Genomic DNA, 7,500 nt, shown 5'->3' with positions numbered 1-7,500 from the left:
GGGGCCAACTCCAAAATCACAGCAAAACATATGCACTAGATACGACAATTGTATGTCTAGTTACACAGATGTTCTTCCAGTAACAGTTCATTTATGGAATGCAACACTTGAAATCTTGCATTCTTGGTGATCCAGCTACACTGAACGGCCTGCGACTGCGCAAGCCCATGGTTTCCTTCACTTCCTGAATTCCTGGCGATCCAACTATGCTGAATGGCTTGAGACTGCACAAGCCCTTGTTGAATGCAGCGCTCACTAAACCTTTGCGCCCAGCAAGTGTCCCCCAGCAACGGCAGCGATTTGTACACATCCTCCCCGACATCTCTCCAAAACCCTGGATCTTCTCATAAAAGCACAGGAGTAAAAACCTGCAGGCGTCCAGTAGATGGCTCCCATATCTAAGTTGCATAAGCTGAGGCTCATAGAAGACATTCCGAACAGCTCTGCTGCAAGGAAGTGGTGTCTTACATAAGTCGGTCATATCGACAGTCAACTCAAAAAGTAACTAGTCTCCTCTCTATGTATATTATTACTGAACTATTTAAACTACCAGTGTAAGGTCATACGTTAAAAATGTGAAACAATTCCAAGTTGGAACTTTGAGCGGACAATCAACCCTCTATCAGGTACACTAGCTCTAAGATACTATTCGTAAAAATTTTACTACTAAACGATTACCCGAGAAACCTACCAATATACTGAATTCATTAAAAGCAATCCTAAACTTCTGAGAGGTAATATATCTCGTGAAGTCATCAAAATTTACCCTGGTTAGCAAAATACTGCTCAATGCCTGACTTCATTTCCAGCAAAATAGCAATTCGTACTGTGTTAATCGCTCCAAATGATCATAACAACTACAATTACCAATGGCACAGCCCTCTTAATTCTAAAAGAAAAAAAAAAAAATCCAAATAACCCAAATTTGGAAGCCATATTAAAATCTTCCTGCATCCTATCCTAAACCCAAACTGATTTACCCAAACCTGTAACAGATCAGACAAATTCCGTCTGATATACTAGTTACACCCCAAAGAAAAATCCTAAGTAACAAAACCTTATTCTGCAACTCTATATTCAAAGATATTGCGTCAGACGGCAACTATACATCGTAATATTCTTACATAATAACACATGGACCTAACCTCACTACGAAATTAGCCCATGTCACGATTCCCAAAACAACAAATTACTAACGCCAAATGTGAACAATGATTTCCTAACCGCAGATGTAATCCATAAAAAAAAAAAAAATATTATTTATAAAACTCTATGGTATTCAGCACATAATTTCAACTAAGTGTGGCAGAAACTGAACTCGGGCAATTAAAGATTTGTATAACGTCTTCCCCAGTAAAAAAAAAAAAAAAAAAACAAGTTACGCCTATTTACAACCCATTGAAAAAAACCAAAGAGAGAGAGAAAAAGGGGGAAAAATATTATAACCACAGAACAACCCAGGAATTAACCCACAGTCTTTTTCACTTTATATATATTATGGATCAGGCAGAGACACACCAGTGTTTTCGTCTAGAACAACCAATCTATTCCCCTTTTTGTTTCTACAAAAAGGACCTTTACGCAAATTTAGGACCCAGCTTATAGTTCAACTGATTCCTGACATTTATCTCTCATATAAACCCCTATCTCCAACAGCCACTTTAACTTTATCTAATTTGCATTGCTCCAATCTACCATGTCCCTTTTTCATTTCAAGATTCTAGCAAACGTGCATATCTCTCTCTCTGTGGAAATCAAAACGATTTCAACTACCAAATCTTCTTAACTATCAAATTATTTTCTAATTCAAGCACTGCAAAAAGGCAAATATAACCCTTCCTAACAAATTCCCCTCTAAGAAACGCTTTTGCATCTCCCAGAATTTCATCTTCATCTTGCTTCACTTCTACTAAACTAATATCCCAATCTATGCTATCTCCCGATACATAACATGCATGAGTACCATCTGCATCAGCAAAACTTCTACTAAGGGCGTCTGCTACGACATTCTGTCTACCCTCTATATACGTCAGCTTAGCATCAAAATCTCTGATTGCCAGATACCACAGGGCTCTTATTGGGGAAAGATCCGGCTTATTAAAAAGTTCCAACAATGGCTTATGATCTGTCAGACCCTCTACTTGATTGCCCAATAAGAGCATTTTAAGGTGTATCAGACTCGATGCCACAGCAAAGGCCTCTTTGTCTATTACCGACCATAGCCGTTCATTACTACCTCGTGTCTCATCTTAAATTTCCTACTGTAAAATGCAATTGGATGGAGTCTTCCATCAAACTTCTGCATAAGGCATGCCCCTGTACCATCATAACTAGCGTCTGTTGCCAACGTGAAAGGACGTTGCAAATCAGGAAACTTCAGCACTAGGGATTTACCAAGACATCCTTAATTTTCTGAAAAGCTAATTGCTGTCCATCTCCCCATACAAACTGCGCATCCTGCCTCAGAACATCTGTCAAGGGAGATGCCAGAACAGAAAAACCCTTCACAAATCTACGGAAAAATCTGGTCATCCCTAAAATTACCTAATCTGCTTCCTAGTCTTGGTAGTGGCAAATATCTACAATTTTAACAATTAACTTTATCATCATTCACTCTAACACCCTCTTTAGAAATGACATGACCTAAATATACTATCTGCCTCTTGAGAAAATTACACTTAGCTAACTTTATCTTCAAACCCAGCTAATCTAAGTCCTCTAAAAACCTCCCTCAGAACTTCTAAATGTTCTTCTGCTGAATCAGTGGCAAATAGATTTTTTTCCCTAACAAGCCATGCAAAACTGTATTCATTAGCCTAGTAAATGTCATCGGACTGCCTGTTAAACCAAACGGCATTTGCGTGAACTCATAATTCCCCTTCAGCAAAGAGAAGGCCGTGTACTTTCGACTCTCCTCGCTAAGCGGTACCTGCAAATACCCTTGCATCGGATCAATTTAAGAATATATATTCTTCCCTCCAATCTCTGTCAATAAATCTGGCAAACACGCCACAGGGTAGCGATCAGGAATGGTTTTCTCATTCAACTTCTTAAAGTCTACACAAACTCTGACTGAACCATCCTTCTTAGGCTAATTCGTGTAGAACTCTGATTTATCGAGCCTTTCCCTTTGCTCCAACTGGAATAACTTCCACCTGGAAGTTCAGTTTTTAGAGACGTATTTTAAGAATAATTGTTATCCCTTTAACATGTTCAATAAAATCGTTAAAGAATTTTTAGACAATATTTTTAAGCCAACATCTGTAGTCTGCACCGTTCTCAAAAAGATAATATATTTTTCTCTACCCTTCACTAACGATTCTGTCCTAATCAAAAGAAAATTATTGTCGCTCGTGTGAGCCATCTGTATCCGTATGTTGACTTCAGATTTACTTTTAATAACCCTCTTACAATCAGAAGACTGTTCCGCGTGAAAGACACCCTCTCAGAGTTGATGCGTACCTGCATTTTTACAAGTTTAATTGCCTAAATGTAATTTTGGGACCAATGTGGATGTAAGCAAGCTGTCAGCCACCATTCAGGCTTAGCTTTAAAAAATAAAATAATGCCATTAGACTTCATGCTATATCTTGCCACCATCACATAAAATACAGTGATTTTCAAGTACTCGGACAAATAAAAACAGCCATTCACTTCCCTTTTAAGTCCCTCCATATTAAACAACAATCACCAACACTCAATAGCCAAACCACCTCTGTTCCATTGTTCATTGCATAGTTTATTCTTTTTTCTTCTTTTGTCTTTTCTCCACACCATTTCACCCTCTTCCATTCGCAGTCTTCTAACTCGCCCAGTTGTCATTTAACTACGACATGAACAGTAGATTTTCCAGTATTTTTACTATATCATTTTTATTATTTTGAATTTTCATTGTTTTTTCTCTGTCTCTCAGTATGTATCTTCTCAGTGATTTTATTTGACGATTTCTGTTTAGTACGTGATTTCTTATTACCTGGTCATTGCTCCTTTGCAGTTAACTTGCCAAAGTGAGCAATCGTTTTTATTGATTTTTAACTGAAATATATTTGTTGTTCCATTTAGAGATCTGATTGGTCACTTTTAACAGACAATAAGTAATTTAAAAGCCACAATGCCCCCTTAACTTCTCAAATTCTTCTCGCTTTTTCGGATATGCTTGTAACTACGAGGGCATTGTGGCTTTAGAATTACATATGTGTCTGGTAAAAATGTTTCAAGAAGATAACCTAACCCAATTTTCATTTCCTAAAAACCTTTTATAAAAACGATTGCCCACTGGCCTTCGATAAAGAGGATGGTCCCATTCAACTCGAATAAATATATCTGAAAACGAGTGGTATATGAATGTGCGAGAGGTAACAGACTTTTATCCTTCTCGTGGGCAGGTTGGCAAGTTTTTACCTCCTTGTGAATATGGAAATGCGGGTTTCGCTTCCCAACTGTGTTCACTCAGACTCTTCAATTTCTTCTTTGGGTTTGGATATTTCGGCTTTGTAGTTATTTTATATCCGAAAAAGCGCGAAGAATTCACGAAGTTAAGAGGGCATTGTGGCTATTAGAATAACATATGTGTCTGGTAAAGAAGTGACCAGTAGATTCTACATTTATATATATAAATATATATATATATATATATATATATATATATATATATATATATAACATATATATATATATATATATATATATATATATATATATATATATATATATATATATATATATATATATATATATATATATATATATATATATATATATATATATATTGCTCTATATATATATATATTTATATATATATATATATATATATATAAAATATATATATATATATATATATATATATATAAACTATATATATATATATATATATATATATATATATATATATATATATATGTGTAACGAGGACAGAATTAACACCTTTTTGAAGGTGTGTACATAACGTGCTCTCAACGATCTTTATTCATGGAACGGAGGCGTATGAACGTTCGCTCACGGCAACACTTACATCTATTTTTCTCCTCTTTCTCTCTCTCTCTCTCTCTCTCTCTCTCTCTCTCTCTCTCTCTCTCTCTCTCACCGTGTATCACCTCTCTCTCTCTCTCTCATCTTTTCCGAAGTTCACCCACCCGAATCTCGCTCATTCTCACCAAATCAATTAAATGGACTATTTAAAGAAACGCAATAGTTTTCTACAAAAATAGGTTTATTATTCAAATAACCCAACAAGAAATGAATAAAACAAAGCAAAGATTAAAATGCATAATAAATGAAATATCCGAGTTAGATAACTAAACTCCTGAACTGCAAAAACACTTCTAATTAAAAAGTCTCACTATAGCTAATAGCCTGAAAATATCCAAACTCACACATACTCCCAAATCAATAACTAGTCATGTCAAAAAAACAGTCTACCACATGTTATTCGAAACAGTCCACACTGTCCACTGACATCTGTCCACAGACATCTGTCGGAAGAATTAAACATGATAGAAAACTCCCAAAAATATATGAAATGCAAAACACAATAATGGAAAGTGTAAAATGCATAGCCAAGATATGGCAAACGTAACATGACAAAATAATAATATGAAAGAGGTATGAATATTCATATTAAATCTCCCACACCAGTTCAAAAGTTCATAATGATTAGAAAATCATGGTAAAAATCACAAGTTCAATTTTCTCCCATAAAAACAGAGATTTCAAACTCTACCTTATCTGCCGATTCAAAAGCCTGGATCCTCTCCAAAGCTATGTCTAGACAACTGCAGTTCTATCACGTTAATGAACGATCAAACTCACTTTTAGGGCAGATTTTGGCAAAATCTAGATCAAATTAACGCACGTACTCATGAATATACATAACACTTCGGAAGATCACCTGACCGGCAATATTGCTGAGGAATCAAACTAACTGCTGAACACAAAGATTTTACCTCGAGTCTCTCGACCTAGTTCATCTGACTCCATAAATTCTTTCATCACATCTTAAAGCATTGAAACTATGAAATGCATATATGTGTCCTTTAAAATTGTAGCAGCCATATTTTTCTGAAATAGAGCTCGGCCACCACATAAGAGCGTCTCGCTCTCCTAACGGCAAACTAAAACAAAAGCATATGTATAAAACATAACAGAATAGAGCTATGCTCAATTAGCAATGTCTACTGCACTGCAGCTTTAAGGGCTGCTCTCATGACGACTTCCAAAGTCACTGGGGTTTGAGTTCTTAGAGCCTTTACATGTAATCTTACAAACACGAATAAGCTTTACTACTCCCACAACAAGAATTATCAGTAAAATAGCTATTAAGACAATTAAAATTGTCGGCATAATATATTCTGATACTCGAACATCACGGAATCGTCAATGTCTTCCAACGGTGGAACCGTCATTGGCACCTTGGTTGCAGGTACTGGAACCACTGCAAATGCTCGTTATGCATATGACGCATAATTATCTTCTCGGAACTGTGAATACAGCACGGCTAAGTACGAAAATTCCGAGACAGGATTCTGCAGGATGGATCAAACAGCTTGGACCTTGAAGAACGAATGTCGTCGACTTGTTGTTCTGGCACATCATTGTAACTGCATATTCCTTTGCAAAAATGGCAGGAAGAGTACTGGTGGACTCGATGTGGTAATCTCGCAGGAACTGTCTAAAGTCACATTCTGTCGGAGTCTGTCTATGAACTAATGATAACTCACAACCACCCACAGACACAACTCGCAACTGGAAAATACTACTGTCACACACACACTTCTCTCTAACTAAAGTACAACTCGTCTTATAATCAACTCCCGAACCTTGATATTGATCTCCCAAAACGAACATGGTCTCTAATCTATCCCATGTCACTACTGAGTTCCCAAAAACACTCGAAAAGGTCTAATAACAAAAGGTTTCATGTTACTGAACCAAACAAACTACCAATGCAAAAGTCAAACACTCACAATGTGAACTAATTCCAAGTTTGTATCTCAGAATAATCACAGTCAACTCACTATTAAACACAAATAACAAACTCACTCACAAAAAAATTCTATCCAAACAGAAAAAGGTATCATGCATCATATCTCGTAAAAGACATGAAAGTTCCTACCCTGGTTAGCAACATTTCGCAACACCTGACTAACTTCTCAACAAAAATAGCAATTGACGTAATGGCACCGGCTCCCATGATCTGCATCAACAACTATAACTACTTCACAATACAGCCCCTTAATTTAAAAAGAAACTGGAAAATCCAAAATACTCAAATACGATCTCCCAACCCGAAAAAAAAAGATCAGACTTGCCCTGGTCCGGGATATACTATACTCCAAAAAAAAAAATCCTAAACAACACCCACATTGCGTCAGATGATGAAATACATCATAACACAACAACACACTAACACACGGGTCAAATCTCGCATGAAATTAGCCCATGTCTCAATTCCTAAAATTATTCGAAAACAAATGATTAAGAACTTCAACATCCAAAGATCTG

Source organism: Macrobrachium rosenbergii, chromosome 47 (genome assembly GCF_040412425.1).
Source record: "Macrobrachium rosenbergii isolate ZJJX-2024 chromosome 47, ASM4041242v1, whole genome shotgun sequence".
NCBI classification, from domain to species: Eukaryota; Metazoa; Arthropoda; class Malacostraca; order Decapoda; family Palaemonidae; genus Macrobrachium; species Macrobrachium rosenbergii.
This window is presented reverse-complemented; position numbering follows the sequence as displayed.